The following is an 18533-nucleotide window of genomic DNA, read 5'->3' as shown; positions in this document are numbered from 1 at the left end:
TTGGTCACCAAACAGCTTTGAAATGTTTTTTAATACCTGTAAATAATTTTCTAGTTTAACTTGAAATAATGAATCTAGAGTAAAGGGATATTTTTTTTCTTAATTTCTATAAGCTTCTTCTTTAGAAGAATTTCACTTCTTCTAAAGTGGTCTAAATTTCAAGATTAAAAGGAGAAACAGTTAAAATATTTTGGATCATTAAAGTAAAATATTTCTATTTGGAAATCAATGTCATGCAAATATAGAATACTTTATCCAAAGTAAAACTTCTAAATAGAATTTCTTTATGGCACCCATCTACATAAATGCCATTAGAACTATTTTATTTCAGTTTATATAAAATGAAGAAAAGAATCACAATTTCTGAAATAAAAATCCTGCTTTTATAGGAAATAGTGGAATCAAAAACATTCCTTTGGGAGAAAAAAATTCCTTAAAAATCCAAAATTAATCAAACACTCTAAGAAATAGATTGCAATATGTTAACTTTTGTTTGAATAATGATAATGCATAAAGCTTAATATTTCTCTTTATTTCATCACTAGTGAGTTATAACATATAAAACCCAGTACAGAATTGCATTAAAAATTCATAAAAAATAATTTAAATCTTTGAGAGGCATTTTTGTTTCATGAAACTGAAATTTCTTTTAAAGCCATTTAAATGAAATTGAAATTTTATGTTATATTTGGAAGAAGAAAAATATATAATCTTACTAAAAACATTTATTTGACTCTGTATCTGAAACTCCAAAGTTCTTCCAAAAGGCTTTGGCGAACATGCCTCCCAAAGAGAGCCGTAGATTACTGAAAGCCATGATTGTTTGGAAGACACAGAAGAGTGCTCTTGATGACAGCTTGCCTTGGGCTGTTACTTAGGTGGCCTTGGTAGAACTTTCCAGTATTCATGCCCTTGTGTTGTTTTCTCCTACATTGTCCATGTGACTAGCTTTGACCTATGAGACATTAACAAGTGTTATGAAAGTGGAAGCATCTTACATGTTTTCACATGACAGCTTGTCGTCTTGCAACACTCCATCATGTAATTCATCCTCCACTGCTAAGCAAAGCCAATCCATAGGGTGAAGCCACATGCAAAGAGGAGAAGGGAGGCATTCTAGTCAACAGCTCCATGTGGGCTCCCAGGAGATAGTCAGCATTGAGTGCCAGTCTTGTTAAGAACCTTCTCAGACATTACAACCCCTACTACCACCACCAGATACTTGCAGTTGCAATTTTGTGGAGCAAAGGATATATCCAGCTCAGGTCAGTCAACTTATAAAATCATTAGAGTTAATAAAATGGTGGTTACTTTTAGCCACTACATTTTTTGGATAGTTTATTACACAATAGATGACGAAACAGATGGATGTCAGTTAGAATTCCACTCCTGCCACTGAAGACTTGTGCAGGTTTAGGTAAATTATTTAACATCTCTGTTGTTTACTTCCACATCTTGAAAATGGGGCCAAAAAGCTCCTACTCAATAGGAATTCTGTGAGGATTTATTTTATAAATGTATAAAGCATTTAGCATAGCATGTGACTGTAAGTAAATATATAAAGCATTTAGAATAGCATGTCACTGTTATGCATATCTGCTGGAGCTTCATTATCCACTGAAGTTCAGACAGGTTATAAACCAACGTAAGGACCTCTAACCAATAGTAAGTGGCATAGCTGATGTTCAAAATGGGGTCTGTCTAAGGTTTTTGTTTCTTTGCTTTTTATTTTGCTATATTATAGTGAATAAGTCAGGTTTTACACTTTGTTTCATCTGAATTAAATAGCATTAAATAAATGAAAATATAAATAAATTAACGCAATACTTTTTTACAATAGGGAAAATATTTAGGTGAGTAAAATAAATTACCTCTAATATATAAGTTTTGGAGGGATCTGTATATGCCACAATACCTAGCAAAAATACTAATCTAAAAGAGACAGAGAAGAAACAACATGCTAACTATTTCTTTTATAATTTCTGACTTTCTCATCGTTAATTTAGTGTGAACATTTCAAGTTATTCCTTCTGTTTTATATCTCTCTGAAAGGAAAAAGATAATTTTAAAGTTGGGTCAGGAAACTTTGCAAAGCATTTAAAATAATTTAAGTACATTATTGAAGTCTCCATATGTGGATTTATGTGTGAAATATCTGGAAATAAGTGTCCAACAACAAACTCAAAGATCAGATCTATATTTTCTACCTTTGATAAATCACATTCAGTGAATTTATTATGTATTCCTATATGTTTACACATATAGATATTATATAGTTTGGCCTTTTGTGGTAGTAGGAATTATTTATTCTTAATCAACTAAATAAGTTTAACTAAATAATCTCTGACACATGTATGACAATTGGAAATGACCAGTTTATTATACAAAAATATCCAATCAACAGAGTAATTGCTTTACATCTCTAACAGTCATCTAAAATTGAGACCAGTGTTTTTTACATGGCCTAATTGGCATGGATTCCTAAGTGAAGGTCCTTGTTCCATTTTAAGAAAAAAGAAAGAGAAAAACAGGAAAGAAAAGAAAGGATAATTAAGAAAGGGTAGATTCAATATGTGTTCAGTGGCAAAAGCTGTTATAATTTTAAACTTGTAAGCATGGGCCCCATATAAGTGTGTTGTTAGGATGCTGAGGTCAGTGGTGGAGAAGGAGAAGAGAATAATTCCCGCAAAGATAAGTAAGCATATTTATATTGTTATCTTGACTCAAATGCTATGGGATTTTTAGGAGAAAGGCAATAAATAAATGAATGCCTCATTCCCATAAATACATGGTAATTGTTCCAAGATTGCCCTTAAGTAGCTAAGAGATAGCTAGCAATTAATGCTCCCTAAGGACTACCATATTGCATAAAAGATAACACTGACAAAGATAAAGTTGCAGCATAGGTTTATACAATCATGTAAGTGGAGTATTCTGGGGTTCTGAGAAATAAATGTGCAGACTCTCAGTTGAAAGTATTGTAAAATTACAGATCAAAATCTTCATCAGTTTCTTTCATAAATTCTTAATATTCATACTTTTATTGCTGAGAGATACATATATAACGTTCTTGGGAACACTTTTGTTCTTTAATATTGTGTATATTACTACTTTTAAACTTCAAAATTAAATGATTAAAAGCTGTATTATGGGGGAGTTCCCGTCGTGGCTCAGTGGTTAACGAATCCCACTAGGAACCAGGAGGTTGCGGGTTCGATCCCTGGCCTTGCTTAGTGGGTTAGGGATCCGGCATTGCCATGAGCTGTGGTGTAGGTTGTGGATGCAGCTTGGATCCCGCGTCGCTGTGGCTCTGCTGTAGGCTGGTGGCTACAGCTCCAACTTGACCCCTAGCCTGGGAACTTCCATATGCCGCAGCAGCTGCCCAAGAAATGGCAAAAAGACACACACACAAAAAAAAAAAGAAAAAGAAAAAAGACTAAAAGCTGTATTATGTTGAAAATGTGTCTAATGAAAGTTGAACCTGTTTATTTTATATGCATCACAATTTCATTAATTTCATCTTGTTAAGATATAGCTGATATACAAAGAGATAATTCCAGCTAATTCGTATGCTTAGCACATACTTTTTCTCTAAGAAGCAAATAGAAAGCACCAGTTAGAGAACAGACTTATAGACAATAGTACCATGGACAGTAGCAATTTGTAACAGGTGATGTATACACCAGTATCATTAACTACAGATGCAAATGAGAAAATGTTACTTTTCTATAAAAAGATAAGAATTGCAGTTAAATGATAAAGAAATACAGCACAGTAACCACACTATGGAAGACTGGCACTCTGTTTTAATTCAGGATGCTATGGAAGAACCAAAAGGAGACATAGTGATGTATTCCCAGTTTAGGTACATCTAAATTTAAATATACTAATTATATCTCAAATAAAACATAAATCCAAGGAGGAATAATAGAAGTCAATCAGAATAGTGAACAAATTCCCAAACACAACTTCATTTCATCATAGGACATTCTAAGGGCTCTAGAACAGCATAGAAGCTACAACACAAATACTAGCCTTGCTCAAACTCTTTTTAAATATTCTAGAGTTGTGTGGGTTCCTTCCAAGTAGTTTTGATGGGTCCACATAGAATCTAAGTCAGAGAGTAGATTCAAGCCAGTCAAAGAGTAAATACATAAGAACTCATCTGGTCTCAGAATTACGTTTTACTTATTAAGTAATACAGTCCCCAAGATTTTGACTATTACTGTTGCCACCAATATAAGAGCTGCCTCTCCACCTGGTTGTATATTCTGTTACTAGCCACAGAGTCTTCCACAAGTCACTCAATGTCTTTAGGCCTCAATATTTTCCTCTGCTTAAAATATTGAAAAGAGCAAATTGTAGTAGAAAATAATAAGGGTAATGTTTAGACCTAATATTTTTTTATTTCATTCCATTGCCAAAAAAAGAGTCCTGAGAGGTCGGTGAGGAAAGTTTATGCCAGTGATAACTTACCACCGAACCTCCAACTTTCTTATAACCTCAGGTTCTTTTTGGTAATCAAGAAGAAACAAAAAAGTCACCTTTAATAAAGTGGGGTTTCCATTGTGGCTCAGGGCGTTAGGAACCCAACAGTGTCCATGAAGATGCAGGTTTGATCCCTGGCCTCCCTCAGTGGATTAAGGATCTGGCCTTGCTGTAAGCTGCAGTGTAAGTCACAAATGTGGCTCAGATAGGGTGTTGCTGTGGCTGTGGCACTGGCCTGCAGCTGCAGTTTTGATTTGACCCCTAGCTGGGGAAGCTCCATATGCCACAGGTGCAACCTTAAAAAGAAAAAATAAAATAAAGTGTTTATCTTACAATCTATAAAGTAGAACAATATAGGTAAAATTTTGCTGTATGCAAAATCAAGGTTTAGATATAGGGAATATATGTTGTGGGGAGTAAAATATTCTGTAAAACTGATTCAAATGAAAGAAATTAGACTTTTTAAATGAAATTCAGCTACTCAACTATCTAAGGTAGGTTAAGAGTTTTGTTTTCCAAGAAACATTTACTGAACACTACCAAAGTGTTGGGCACTGTTGCTGATTGAAACCTAGAGATTAGAGAAGAAGGTCTCAGTGCTCTTGAGGAGCTCATTTTTATCTCCAGTCCACTGTGAGCAACCAGACAAGTAGGCCAGTATTTCCCAATACAGTGGTATGTGCTATTTTGGATACAGTTATTAACTTTATATTTTATTCAGAGAATATGTATTAGGTGCTAGCTCTTCTAGTCACTGGTAACAGTAGTGAAAATGACAGAGCTTCTACTTGCTAGAGGGAACTAAAAAAGGAATCTAAATATATGAATACAATTTTAGATAAGAGATAAAACCTGAGTGAGGTGAAGGAGCAAGCCATGCCAAAGTTTTCAGGCAGAGAAAACAAGTTCTAAACCCTGGTGCTAAGACAAACTTTGTCATATTAGGGAGCATCAAAGCCAGCTAGAGAAAAATGGTAACAGTACAGATTAAATATTGAAAGAAAAAACTAGAGGCAGGGAAAACAGTAAGGAGGCTAGTGTACTAATTCAAGTGAAAAATAATGAGAAAGTAGATTAGGTAAGTAAAGATAAGAAGAAGGGAATAGATTCAAGAGCTATTTCCAAGGTTCAATTAAGAGCCTTTAGTGACTGATTATATACAAGGAATGAAGGAATGGGGACTGTTTTGGATGACTTCCAAGTTTCTGGCTTACATAAGCTGGGAGATGGAGAGAAAATTCTGGAGAAATAATATATTTGGAGGGGAAACAATGATTTCTGATTTGGGCACAAGTTTGAGTTGTCTTGGACGTTTAAAGACTTATAGGAAGCCTCTGGAGCCTGGGTAGGAGTCCAGTCTGCAGGTGCAAACTAAGAAGGACTCACCAGATGAGTGGTGATGAGTAGTTGAAACCATTGGAAGGCTGAAATTACCCAGAAGGCTGAAGGGAACTAGTGCTAACAGGCAGACTTAAAAAGATAAGCTTATGAAAGAGACAGATTGAACAACCTGAAAAGGATGGAGAGATTTCTAAGAATGAGAGATGGGTCATTAACATAAAATGAGCTGAAAAGTCAAGTAAAATAAGAATCAGGAAGCATCTACTGGATGGAGCAATTAGGCGAGCACAGCACACCACAGCACACTGTGAGAATGAAGGCCAGATGGCAGTGGACTTTAGAATGAGTGAGGCATGTGTACTCTGCAATCAGATTGATAAATTTAAAAATGTAAATTAGATTGTGCTGATTTCTTACTTAAATTCCAAATGCTTAGCAGTACTTAAGTTATTCATTCATGCAAGTAATATTTATTTTGTGCCTCAATTCCATGTGCCAAACACTTTTCCAAACATTAAATATTCAGCAAGTAGTTAAGAAGCCAAAATGCCTGGCCTTCTGGGTCAGGCCCCTGGGTCCCACTCCTTTTGTTTCATTGTCCACCATCCTTCTTGAATCCTAGATTGCATTCATACCAAATGACAAGAGCAACTCAAAACTTACTCTCATTTCTCCCATGTAGCTCTCCCTTTTCTTAATGCCTGAGAAGCTGGAATAAAATGTACCAAGCTGACCCTAAATGGGTACATAGATAACCATGATATGCAAAGACTGTTGATACCTAGAAGATACAGCTGCTTCTGAAGTTACCAGTCTTCCTTTTTTCAATCATGTACAAGGCCAGATCATTTGCTGAGGTGATAGGTAGGGGGCTTGAGGTGTTGCTGAATATTTGAAGTAACTCTTGAGAGAAGTGTGAAAGACTATCAGGAAAGGTTAGAGAGCTTGTAGGTATCACAGAGAACACAAGAGAACCTGGAGATCAGAACAGGAGCTACTGCCCCAAAGAGCACCATTGATATATAAGGAAAAGAGTTGATAGCACGGAAGTGGGCACAGATGCAACCCAAGGGAAAAGGAAACATGAGGGGCAACAAAAAGAGGAGAAATGGAGGTTTTTCTATATTTACTCTCTTCTATAATCCTTAATATTTACTACTTGCTGTTACTGAAAAGAGTGATAAATTATTCTTGTGCAATTCCTGGAGTCTCAAAGGAATCTTAAGAAATTTACTGTGAAGTATTTGACATTTGGAATTATAATGTATACATAATACATTTTGATACATAGAAGATGAACCAAGTGTGACTGTAACAGTAACAAGATGAGGTGGTCTCATGCCTCTGTGTACAACACTGTTCAGGCAACACGGGGCTAATTGGGATCACTAGCTTATTTTCTTTCTGCCAGAGTGTTCTTCACTTTTTACAAGAAAGAATACACTTCTTCTGTATTCAGAAGGAATTTATTCTTGTCTCTTTAGTCTTTAAGTATCTGGATTTTCTCAAGGTTATTCACTCTAATCACCTCCCTAGATCTGCTTCTAACTTACTGTCTCTTTCCTGTGATTCCCTTCCTTCTCTAAACCATCCTGCTAATTATTGTGTAGACTATAAAAAGAAGCATCAGGTTAAAAAATTCTAGTAACAAGTTGCTCAATCTGAAGATAACACTGGAACTGGAAGAGCTAGGAAAGAAAAGCCTATAACTAGGACTCGAGGCATACATAATGTTGCCTTTTCATACTTCTAGATAAAATTAAATAGAGCCATCTAGAGGGTGAAATATCACTTATTTTAAAAAATAAAAACTCTTTTTATATCATTCATCATACCATTTGTTCTGGTAGAGTTTGAGGGCTATGAATTTGAGAAGGGCTATAGATAAACCCATGTTATAGACATTAATTTGTATCCCTGACCTCAAAATGATTACCAACTTTCCAGGCTGCAATGTAAGGTGATCAGTCATTACTTGGGAACTTTTTCACCAAGTTCCTGATGGTCTTATATAGAAGTGGGCAAAGAGCATAGAAATCTTAATCACTGAAATTGATTATGGGCCCTCTGTATATGTGATTTCTAATTAAAAATTGACTCTGAAATTAACCAATGGAAATCTAACAAAGTCCTTATTTAATCCCATGATAAATTTCTTTACGTATATATATTCCCCCCCCCCCGTGGTACAGCATGGAGACCAAGTTACACATACATGAATACATACTTTTTCTTCCCATTGTTCTGTTGCTATATTAGTATCTAGACATAGTTCTCAATGCTACACAGCACGATCTCATTGTAAATCCATTCCAAGAGCAAGAGTTTGCATCCGTTAACCCCAAGCTCCCGACCCCTCCCACTCCCTTCCTCTCCCCCCAGGCAGCCACAAGTCTATTCTCCAAGTCCATGATTTTCTTTTCTGTGGAAAGGTTCCTTTGTGCTTTATATTATACTCCAGTTATAAGAGATATCATATGGTATTTGTCTTTTTCTTTCTGACTTACTTCACTCAGAATGAGAGTCTCTAGTTCCATCCATGTTGCTGCAAAGGGCATTATTTTGTTCTTTTTATGGCTGAGTAGTATTCCATTGTGTATATATACCACATCTTTCTAATCCAATCATCTGTCGATGGACATTTGGGTTGTTTCTATGTCTTAGCTATTGTGAATAGTGCTGCAATGAACATGAGACTGCATGTGTCTTTTTCAAGGAAAGTTTTGTCCAGATATATGCCCAAGAGTGGGATTGCTGGGTCACATGGAAGTTCTATGTATAGATTTCTAAGGTATCTCCATACTGTTCTTCATAGTGGCTGTACCAGTTGACATTCCCACCAACAGTGCAGGAGGGTTCCCTTTTCTCCACAGCCCCTCCAGCACTTGTTATTTGTGGACTTCTTAATGATGGCCATTCTGACTGGTGTGAGGTGTTATCTCATGGTAGTTTCGATTTGCAATTTTCTTATAAACAGGGATGTTGAGCATTTTTTCATGTGCTTGTTGGACATCTGTATATCTTCCTTGGAGAATGGTCTATTCAGGTCTTTTGCCCATTTTTCCATTGGTTGATTGGCTTTTTCGCTGTTGCATTGTATAAGTTGTTTATATATCCTAGAGATTAAGCCCTTGTCAGTTACATTATTTGAAACTATTTTCTCCCATTCTGTAAGTTGTCTTTTTTTTTTTTTTTTTTTTTTTTTGGTTTCCTTAGCTGTGAAAAAGCTTTTCAATTTGATTAGGTCCCATGGGTTTATTTTTGCTCTTATTTCTATTGCTTTGGGATACTGACCTGAGAAAACATACACGAGGTTGATGTCATAGAATGTTTTGCTTATGTTCTCTTCCAGGAGACTGATGGTGCTTTGCCTTATATTTAAGTCTTTAAGCCATTTTGAGTTTATTTTTGTGCATGGTGTGAGGGTGCGTTCTAGTTTCATTGCTTTGCATGCAGCTGTCCAGGCTTCCCACCAATACTTGCTGCGTAGACTTTCTTTTTCCCATTTTATGTTCCTGCCTCTTTTGTCAAAGATTAATTGACCATAGGTGTCAGGGTTTATTTCTGCATTCTCTATTCTCTTCCTTTGGCCCATACATCTGTTTTGGTACCAGTACCACACTGTTTTGGTGACTGTGGCTTTGTACTATTGCTTGAAATCTGGGAGAGTTATACCTCCTGCTTGGTTTTTGCTTCTCAGGATTCCCTTGGCAATTCTGGGCCTTTTATGGTTCCGTATAAATTTTCCGATGATTTGTTCTAGTTCTGTGAAAAATGTCATGGGTAATTGAATAGGGATTGCATTGACTCTGTAGATTGCTTTGGGTAGTATGGCCATTTTTACAATATTAATTTTTCCAATCCAGGAACATGGAATATCTTTCCATTTCTTTACATCTTCTTTAATTTCCTTGATTAACGTTTCATAGTTCTTGGCATTTAATCCCTTTACTTCCTTGGTCAGGTGTATTCCGAGGTATTTGATTTTTTGGGGTGCAATTTTAAAAGGTTTTGTATTTTTGTATTCCTTTTCTAATATTTCATTGCTGGTATACAGAAATGCTACTGATTTCTGAATGTAAATCTTATATCCTTCTACTTTGCTGAATTTGTTGATCAGTTCAAGTAGATTTTGGATTGAGTCCTTAGGGTTTTCTATGTATAGTAACATGTCATCTGCATACAGTGACAGTTTTATCTCTTCTCTTCCTATTTGGATGCCTTTTATTTCTTTTGTTTGTCTAATTGCTGTGGCTAGGACTTCCAAAACTATGTTGAATAGCAGTGGTGAGAGTGGGCATCCCTGTCTTGCTCCAGATTGGAGTGAGAAGGCTTTCAGTTTTTCCCCATTGAGTATTATATTTGCTGTGGGTTTGTCATAAATGGCTACTTTTTATGTTCAGGAATATTCCCTCTATACCCACTTTGGTGAGAGTTTTTATCATAAATGGATGTTGGACTTTGTCAAATGCTTTTTCTGCATCTATTGAGATGATCATATGGTTTTTGTCTTTTCTTTTGTTACTGTGGTGTATGATGTTGATTGATTTGCGTATGTTGAACCATCCTTGTGAATCTGGGATGAACCCAACCTGGTCATGGTGTATGACCTTTTTTATTTTTTGTTGGATATAGTTGGCTAAAATTTTGTTGAGAATTTTTGCACCTATTTTCATCAAAGATATTGGCCGATAGTTTTCTTTTTTGGTGGTATCTTTGTCTGGTTTTGGAATTAGGGTGATGGTGGCATCATAGAATGTCTTTGGGAGTGATCCTTCATCCTCAAACTTTTGAAAAAGTTTAAGGAGGATGGGCACCAAATCCTCTTTGTATGTTTGGTAGAATTCACTTGTGAAGCCATCTGGTCCTGGGCTTTTATTTGTAGGGAGTGTTTTTATTACATATTCTATTTCATTTCTAGTGATTGGTCTGTTCAGTTGGTCTGTTTCTTCTTGATTCAGTTTTGGCAGGCTGTAAGATTCTAGAAAATTATCCATTTCTTCCAGATTGTCAAATTTGTTGGCATATAGTTGTTCATAGTATTCTCTTATTTTTTTTTGTATTTCTTCAGTATCCGTTGTGATTTCTCCTTTTTCATTTATAATTGTGTTTATTTGGGTTCTTTCTCTCCTCTTTTTAGTGAGTCTGGCCAGGGGTTTGTCAGTTTTGTTTACCTTTTCAAAGAACTAGATCATGGTTTTATTAATTTTCTCTATTGCTTTTTGAGTTTCTATTTTATTGATTTCCTTGTTGATCTTTATAATTTCCTCCCTTCTGTTGATTTTAGGTCTTTTTTGTTCTTCTTTTTCTAATTCATTTAGGTAGTGGGTTAAGTTGTCAATTTGGGATCTTTCTTCTTTTTTGAGGCAGGCCTGTATTGCTATCAGTTTCCCTCTGAGCACTGCTTTTGTGGCATCCCATATATTTTGAGCAGTTGTGCCTTCATTATCATTTGTCTCGAGGTATTGTTTAACTTCCTTCTTGATTTTCTTATTGACCCATTGGTTTTTTAGTAGTATGTTGTTTAGTCTCCATGTAGTAGGTTTTTTCTCATTTCTTTTCCCGTGGTTGATTTCTAGTTTAATGGCATTGTGATCAGAGAAGATACTTGAAGTAATTTCTATGCTCCTAAATTTGTCTAGGTTAGCTGTGTGCCCCAATATGTGATCAGTTCTTGAAAATGTTACATGTGCACTTGAGGAGAATGTGTATTCTGATTTTTTTGGATGTAGTGTCCTGAAGATATCAATTAAGTCTAACTTTTCTATTGTTTCCTTTAGGATCTCTGTTGCTTTATTGGTTTTCTGTCTAGAGGATCTGTCCATTGGTGTGAGGGGGGTATTAACGTCTCCTACTATGATTGTATTCCCATCAATTTCTCCCATTATGTCTGTTAATATTTGTTGTATGTATCTGGGTACTCCTATATTTGGGGCATATATGTTGATGATAGTAATATCCTCTTCTTGAATGGATCCCTTAATCATTAAACAGTTTCCTTCTGTGTCTTTCTTTATGGCTTTCGTTTTAAAGTCTATTTTATCTGATATGAGTATTGCAATTCCTGCTTTCCTGTCATATCCACTGGCATGAAATATTTTTCCCACCCCTTCACTTTCAATGTATGTTTGTCCTTTGTCCTAAGGTATGTTTCTTATAGGCAGCAGATTGAAGGTTTTTGCTTTTTTTTTTATTTTTCTTCTTAACTATAGTTTATTGATATATCAGTACTAATTTACATGTGTCATATATATCTACTCTTTTGCTGTATGTTTTTATATTTATTATAAACCACTCATAAAATATTTTATTTTATTTATCTTTTAAACTTAAATACTTATATTTTTTTTTATTACTCAAATGAATGTATCACATCTGTAATTGTATAATGATCACAAAAATCCAGTTTCACAGGATTTCCTTCCCACAGTCCAAGCACATCCCCCCACCCCCTAAACGGTCTCCTCTGGAGACCATAAGTTTTTCAATGTCTGTGAGTCAGCATCTGTTCTGCAAAGAAGTTCAGTCTGTCCTTTTTTCAGATTCCACATGTCAGTGAAAGCATTTGATGTTGGTGTCTCATTTTCTGGCTGGCTTCATTTAGCATGATAATTTCTAAGTCCATCCATGTTGCAAAAAATGCAGGTATTTCGTTCTTTTTAATGGCTTAGTAATATTCCGTGTGTATATGTACCACTTCTTCTTTAAATACTCCTCTGTCAATGGACATTTAGGTTGTTTCCATGTTTTGGCTATTGTAAATAGTGCTACAATGAACATTGGAGTACATGTGTCTTTGCGGGTCATGGTTTTCTCTGGGTAGATGCCCAGGAGTGGGATTGCTGGATCAAATGGGAGTTCTATGTTTAGTTTTCTGAGGAATCTCCATACTGTTTTCCACAGTGGTTGCACCAATTTACAACCCCACCAACAGTGTAATTAGGGTTCCTTTTTCTCCACACCTTCTCTAGCACTTATTGTTTGTAGACTTTTAGATGATGGCCATTCTGGCTGGTATTAGGTGGTACCTCAGAGTAGTTTTGATTTGCATTTCTCTACTAATGAGTGATGTTGAACATCCTTTCCTGTGTCTCTCAGCCATCTGTATGTCTTCTTTGGAGAATTGTCAGTTTAGATCTTCTGCCCATTTTTTGATGGGGTTGTTTGTTGTTTAGGTATGGAGCTGCTGAAGGTGTTTATAAATTTTGGAGATTAATCCCTTGTCAGTCGATTCACTTGCAAAGATTTTCTCCCATTCTGTGTGTTGCCTTTTCATGTTCTTTAGGGTTTCCTTTGCTGTGCAGAAACTTTGAAGTTTGATTAGGTTCCATTTGTTTATTTTTGTTTTTGTTGTCAATACTCTAAGGGGTGGATCTGAGAAGATGTTGCTGTGGTTTATGTCAGAGAGTGTTTGGCCTATGTTTTTACCTGTGAGTTTTAGAGTATTCTTATATCTAGGTCTTTCATCCATTTGGAGTTTATTTTTGTGGATGGTGTTAGGGAGTGTTATAATTTCATTCTTTTCCATGTGGCTGTCCAGTTTTCCCAGCACCACTTATTGAACAAGCTGTCCTTTCTCCATTGCACATTCTTGCCTCCTTTGTCATAGATGAGTTGGCTATAGGTGCGTGGGTTGAATTCTGGGCTTTCTATCCTGTTCCACTGATCTATATTTCTGTCTCTGTGCCAGTAACATACGGTTTTGATAATTGTTGCTTTTGTAGTATAGCCTGAGGTCCGGGAGCCTGATTCCTCCAGCTCCAATTTTCTTTTTCAGGATGTCTTTGGCTATTCTGGGTCTTTTGTGCTTCCAAACAAACTTTAAAATATTTTGTTCGAGTTTTGTGAAAAATGTCCTTGGTAGTTTGATAGGGATTGCATTGAATCTGTAGATTGCCTTAGGTAGTATAGTCATTTTGATAATATTAACTCTTCCAATACACGAGCATGGTATATCTTTCCATCTATTTGTGTCATCTTTGATTTCTTTCATCAGTGGCTTGTAGTTTTCAGAGTACAGGTCCTTTGTTTCTTTAGGTAGGTTTACTCCTAGGTCTTTTATTCTTTTGGATGCTATGGTAAATGGGATTGCTTCCCTAATTTCTCTTTCTGCTCTTTCATTGTTAGTGTATAGAAATGCCGTCAATTTGTGTGTTAGTTTTGTATACTGCAACTTTGCCAAATTCATGGATGAGCTCTACCAGTTTTCTCATAGAGTCTTTAGGATTCTCTAGGTGTAGTATCATTTCATCTGCAAATAGTGATAGTTTTACTTCTTCCTTTTCAATTTGGATTCCTTTTATCTCTTTTACTTGTCTGATTGCTGTGGCTAGGACTTCCAGAACTATGTTGAAGAGTACCAGCAAGAGCAGACATCCTTGTCTTGTTCCTGATCTCAGTGGGAATTCTTTCAGCTTTTCACCATTGAGAATGATGTTAGCTGTTGGTTTGTCAAATATGGACTTTATCATGTTGAGGCGTGTACATCATGATCAAGTGGGATTTATCCCAGGGATGGAAGGGTTCTTTAATATCTGCAAATCCATCAGTGTGATACACCACATTAACAAGCTGAAGAATAAAAACCATGATCCTCTCAATAGATGCGGAAAAAGCCTTTGACAAAATCCAACACCCATTTCTGATAAAAACACTTCAGAAAGTGGGCATAACGGTTTTTGCTTTTTTATCCACTCAGACAATCTGTGTCTTTTGATTGGAGCATTCAGTCCCTTGACATTTCAGGTGATAATTTATAGACGATTATTTACTGCCATTTTAAACCTCGTGTTCCAGTTGATTCTATGATTCTCCATTCTTTCTTTCTTTTTTTGGCTGGATGGTCTCCAATTATTTTCTGCTTGAGTGTTTTCCTTTTCATATTTTCTGAATGTAATGTTTGGTTTTGATTTGTGGTTGTCTGGTTTTTTAATTATGTTACCCCCTTCCTATCATTGTGTGTTTTAGCCTGATAGTCCTGTAGGTTCAAACACTTCATTACCATACTACAATTTAAAAAAAGAAAGAAAATTTAAAAAAGAATGTATTTATTTTCTTACTTCCCTTTCCCACATTTTATGATTTTAGTATCTCTTTTTTTCTTTTTAATTTTATTTTGTTTTAAACATGTTCATTATTAGATTTGTATCCTGGCTTATTTGAGTGACTGCTCTCTGATTGTGGTTTTCTCCATCCTAGTTTTTCCTCTCTCTCTCTCTCTCTCTCTTTTTTTTTTTTTTTTTTTTGATTTAGAGAAGCCTTTTCAATATTTCTTTTAGAATGGGTTTTGTGTGCTGTATTCTTTTAGCTTTTGTTTGTTGGAAAATACTTTTATTTCCCCTTCTACTTTAAATGATATTCTTTCTGGATAGAGTAATCTAGTTTGCACATTTTTTCCTTTCAGTGCTTTAAATATCTCTTGCTATTCCCTCCTGGCCTGTAGAGTTTCTGTAGAGAAATCACCTGATAGTCTTTTGGGGGTTCCCTTATAAGTGACACTTAGCTTTTCTCTTGCTGCCTTTGGGATCCTCTCTTTATCATTAACATTTGCCATTTTTATTATAATGTGTCTTGGTGTGGGTCTATTTGGGTTCAACTTGTTTGAGGCCATCTGTGCTTCCTATATCTTGAAATCAGTATCCTTTAGATTTGGGAATTTTCCAAGGATAATTTCTTCAAATATATTTTCCATCCCCTTATCTTTTTCTACTCCTTCTGGAATTCCTATTATGTATAGATTGGACCACTTTATATTATCCCCTAGGTCTCTGATATTGCTTTCATGTTTTCTCATTTGGTTTTCTGTCTGCTGTCCTATTTGGGTGATTTCCATTATTCTATCTTCCACATCACTAATTCGTTTTTCTGCATTATTCATTCTGGCTTTTATTGTCTTTAGCTCAGTTTGTGACTCTGCAAATAAATTTTCTAGTTTTTCTTGGCTCCTCTTTATATTTTCTAGTTCCTTTCTGAGGGAATCTGCATTACTGTTAATATCTTCTCTTAATTCCTTCAATATTTTCACTATCTCCCTTTTGAACTCCAAGTCTGTCAGACTACAGAGTTCTGTTTCATTGTTGACTGCATTAGGTGAGTTCTCCTGTTGGTTTAACTGGGAGTGGTTTCTGAGCTTCTTCATCTTGCTTGTTATTTTCTTTTTATTGGTGCAGCTGTACTCCCCGTGGCCTGGCAGGGTTTACCCTGGCACTCCTGTGGAGTGTTTCCTGAGAGCTTGCAGTGTTGGCTGGTCTTCTTTGAGGTAGCAGGGCATTTCCCAAGGGTGGGCAGGGCTAGCAGGCTCACTCTGAATCAAAGAAGGACTTCCTGAGGGCAAGTGGGACTGGCAGGTCTGCACTGTGATGTATGCAGACTTCCCCTGGCCAGCCAGAGCTTGCTCTGGCATTTCTGGTCTGTGGAGCTCTTCCAGGGGGTGGACGGTTCTGGGTGGCTGCTCTGCATGAGTGCAGTGCCTCCCAAGGGCAGGAGCAGCTAGCAGGGCCACTGGAAGACAAAGGGGCACTTCACCAGGGCAGCTGGAACTGGTGGGACCGCCCTGCAATGGAGGTAGATTTCCCACAGCCAGGCAGAACTTTCTCTGGAGTTTCTGGGCCACAGAACTCTTCCAGGGGGCAGGCCGTGCTGAGAAGCTGCTCTGCAGGAGTGCAGCACCTCCTGAGTGTGGGAGTAGCTAGCTGGGCTTCTGGGAGACAAGGGAGCACTTCCCCAGAGCAGCCGGAACTGGCAGGACCACCCCGTGATGGAGGCAGATGTCCCATGGCTGGCTGGAGCTTTCTCTGGCATTTCTGGGCCATGGAGCTCTTCCAGGGGGCAGGAGGTGCTGAGCAGCTGCTCCACAGGAGTGCAGCACCTCTCGAGGGCCAGAGTGGCTAGCTGGTCCACTGGGAGATAAAAGGGTGCTTCCACAGGGCAGCAGGAACTGGCAGAACCACCCCACAATGAAGGCATATTTCCCATGGCTGAGTGGAGCTTGCTCTGGCATTTCTGGGCTGCGGGGCTCTTCCAGGGGGTTGGCGGTGCTGGGCGCTGCTCCACAGGGGTGTAGCCCCTCCAGAGGGCAGGCAGGCCAGGGCAGGGAAAGCCCCTGAGGTGGTTGGCATACCAAGAGTGGTAAGGCCAGCCCTCCGGGATGGCAGGCAGCCTCAGGTCAGGGGCACGTGCGTGGGGTAGGGGGAGAGGGGATGCGCTGGAAAGCATTGCTCTCTGCTAGCTGGTGGGCAAGCGCTCACTGGAGCGCAAGGAGTACTCTATGGCGGTCCACCCCTCCTCCTCTCCCCTCCCCAACACTTCACCTTGTCTCTCCTGTGGGTCCAGCTCTTCTCCCAGGTTCCTTCTGTTGTGGCTTTCCACTCCCCAGCCCTTAGCGTACTGCTCCCTCCACCAGTGACACACTGCTTCCTAGTCCCCCAGGCTGTCTCCTCACTGCCAACCCCAGCCCACTCCTGGGGACTAACCTCCAGAGCAAAGGTCTCAATGCCCAGCCCCTACCCAAGCATCTAGGTTTTTGGTGACTGTGCCAGTAGTTCAGATAATCTGTTCAGCTCTCACTCTGCTTTTCAGATCTCAGACCCACTGCTGAACTCTTCTCAGAGTCTGGAGATCCCTCTGACTCAGTTGATCTTTCCATGGATTAGGTGACTTTCCAAGGTGTGGGTTCCCTTTGGGGAGCACCCATCTGGTATTAATTCCCCTTCTCTCACTATCCTGTTTTCTCTTGTTTTACCCAGTTATGTCACGAGATTCTTTCTGTTATTCAAGTTTAAGTTCTTCTGCCAGCATTTAGTTGCTGTTCTGTGTGAGTCATTTAACATGTAGATGCATTTTTTTTGTTGTGTTTGTAGGAGAGGGTGAGCACATCCCCCTGCTCTTCCGCCATCTTGCCTTCCTCCCCCATGATAAATTTCTTATTGCTTGTTTTGGAAATGTTTTACTGTAACTTTGGAAATGTTTTACTGTAACTTTCCTTAAGTTTTCATCTTGACACAATTTCAGAGTTACAGAAAAAGTTGTTTGAATAATGTATTCCCACATAACCTTCACTCAGTTTCCCCTGATTTTACATAATTATAGAACTATTATTAAATTCAAGAAGCAGACATCTGTACAGTACTATTTACTTAACTACACACTTTTATTCAGATTTTATCAGTTTTTCTATTAATGTCCTTTTTCTGTTCTGGGACCCCATCCAGGATCCCACATTGCATAGCTGATCACATCTATTTTGTACATTCTGTGTCTAATTAGGACAGTTCTTAAGTTTTCATTACCTTGACATTATTCAAGAGTACTAGCCAGTGATTTTGTAAAATGTCCATTAGTTTGAGTGCATCCATTGTTTTTTTCATGATTTGATTTGTGGTTATGCATGTTTGGCAGGAATATCAAAAGTTGTATACGCTCTTTAGTTACTTATATCAGGGGGTACAGGATGTCCGCATGCCTTCTTCCTGAGGATGCTAACATGGATCATTTGGTCAAGGTGGTGTTTTCTAGATTACACCACTAAAAAGTTACTTTTCCCCTTTTGTAATCAGTAATTTTTTTGGGGGTGGCAATAGTTTAGATTATACAAATATCCTATTTTTCTTTAAACTTTTTCCCATTAATTTTTATCATCCATAGAGATCTCACCTACAAGAATTACTACTGTTGGTTTTCTAGTGGTGATTTTTCTATTTCTCTCT

General features: G+C 37.6%; 1 protein-coding gene across 11 annotated transcripts in view; it reads left to right on the top strand.

Annotated features, from left to right (window-relative positions):
* Positions 1 to 18533, top strand: part of EPHA6 (EPH receptor A6) — an 876888-nt gene that overhangs the window by 665748 nt on the left and 192607 nt on the right. The window lies entirely within an intron of this gene.

Source organism: Sus scrofa, chromosome 13 (genome assembly GCF_000003025.6).
Source record: "Sus scrofa isolate TJ Tabasco breed Duroc chromosome 13, Sscrofa11.1, whole genome shotgun sequence".
Lineage (NCBI taxonomy): Eukaryota > Metazoa > Chordata > Mammalia > Artiodactyla > Suidae > Sus > Sus scrofa.
The sequence above is the reverse complement of the archived record's forward strand: the minus strand, read 5'-3'. Positions and strand labels throughout refer to the sequence as shown.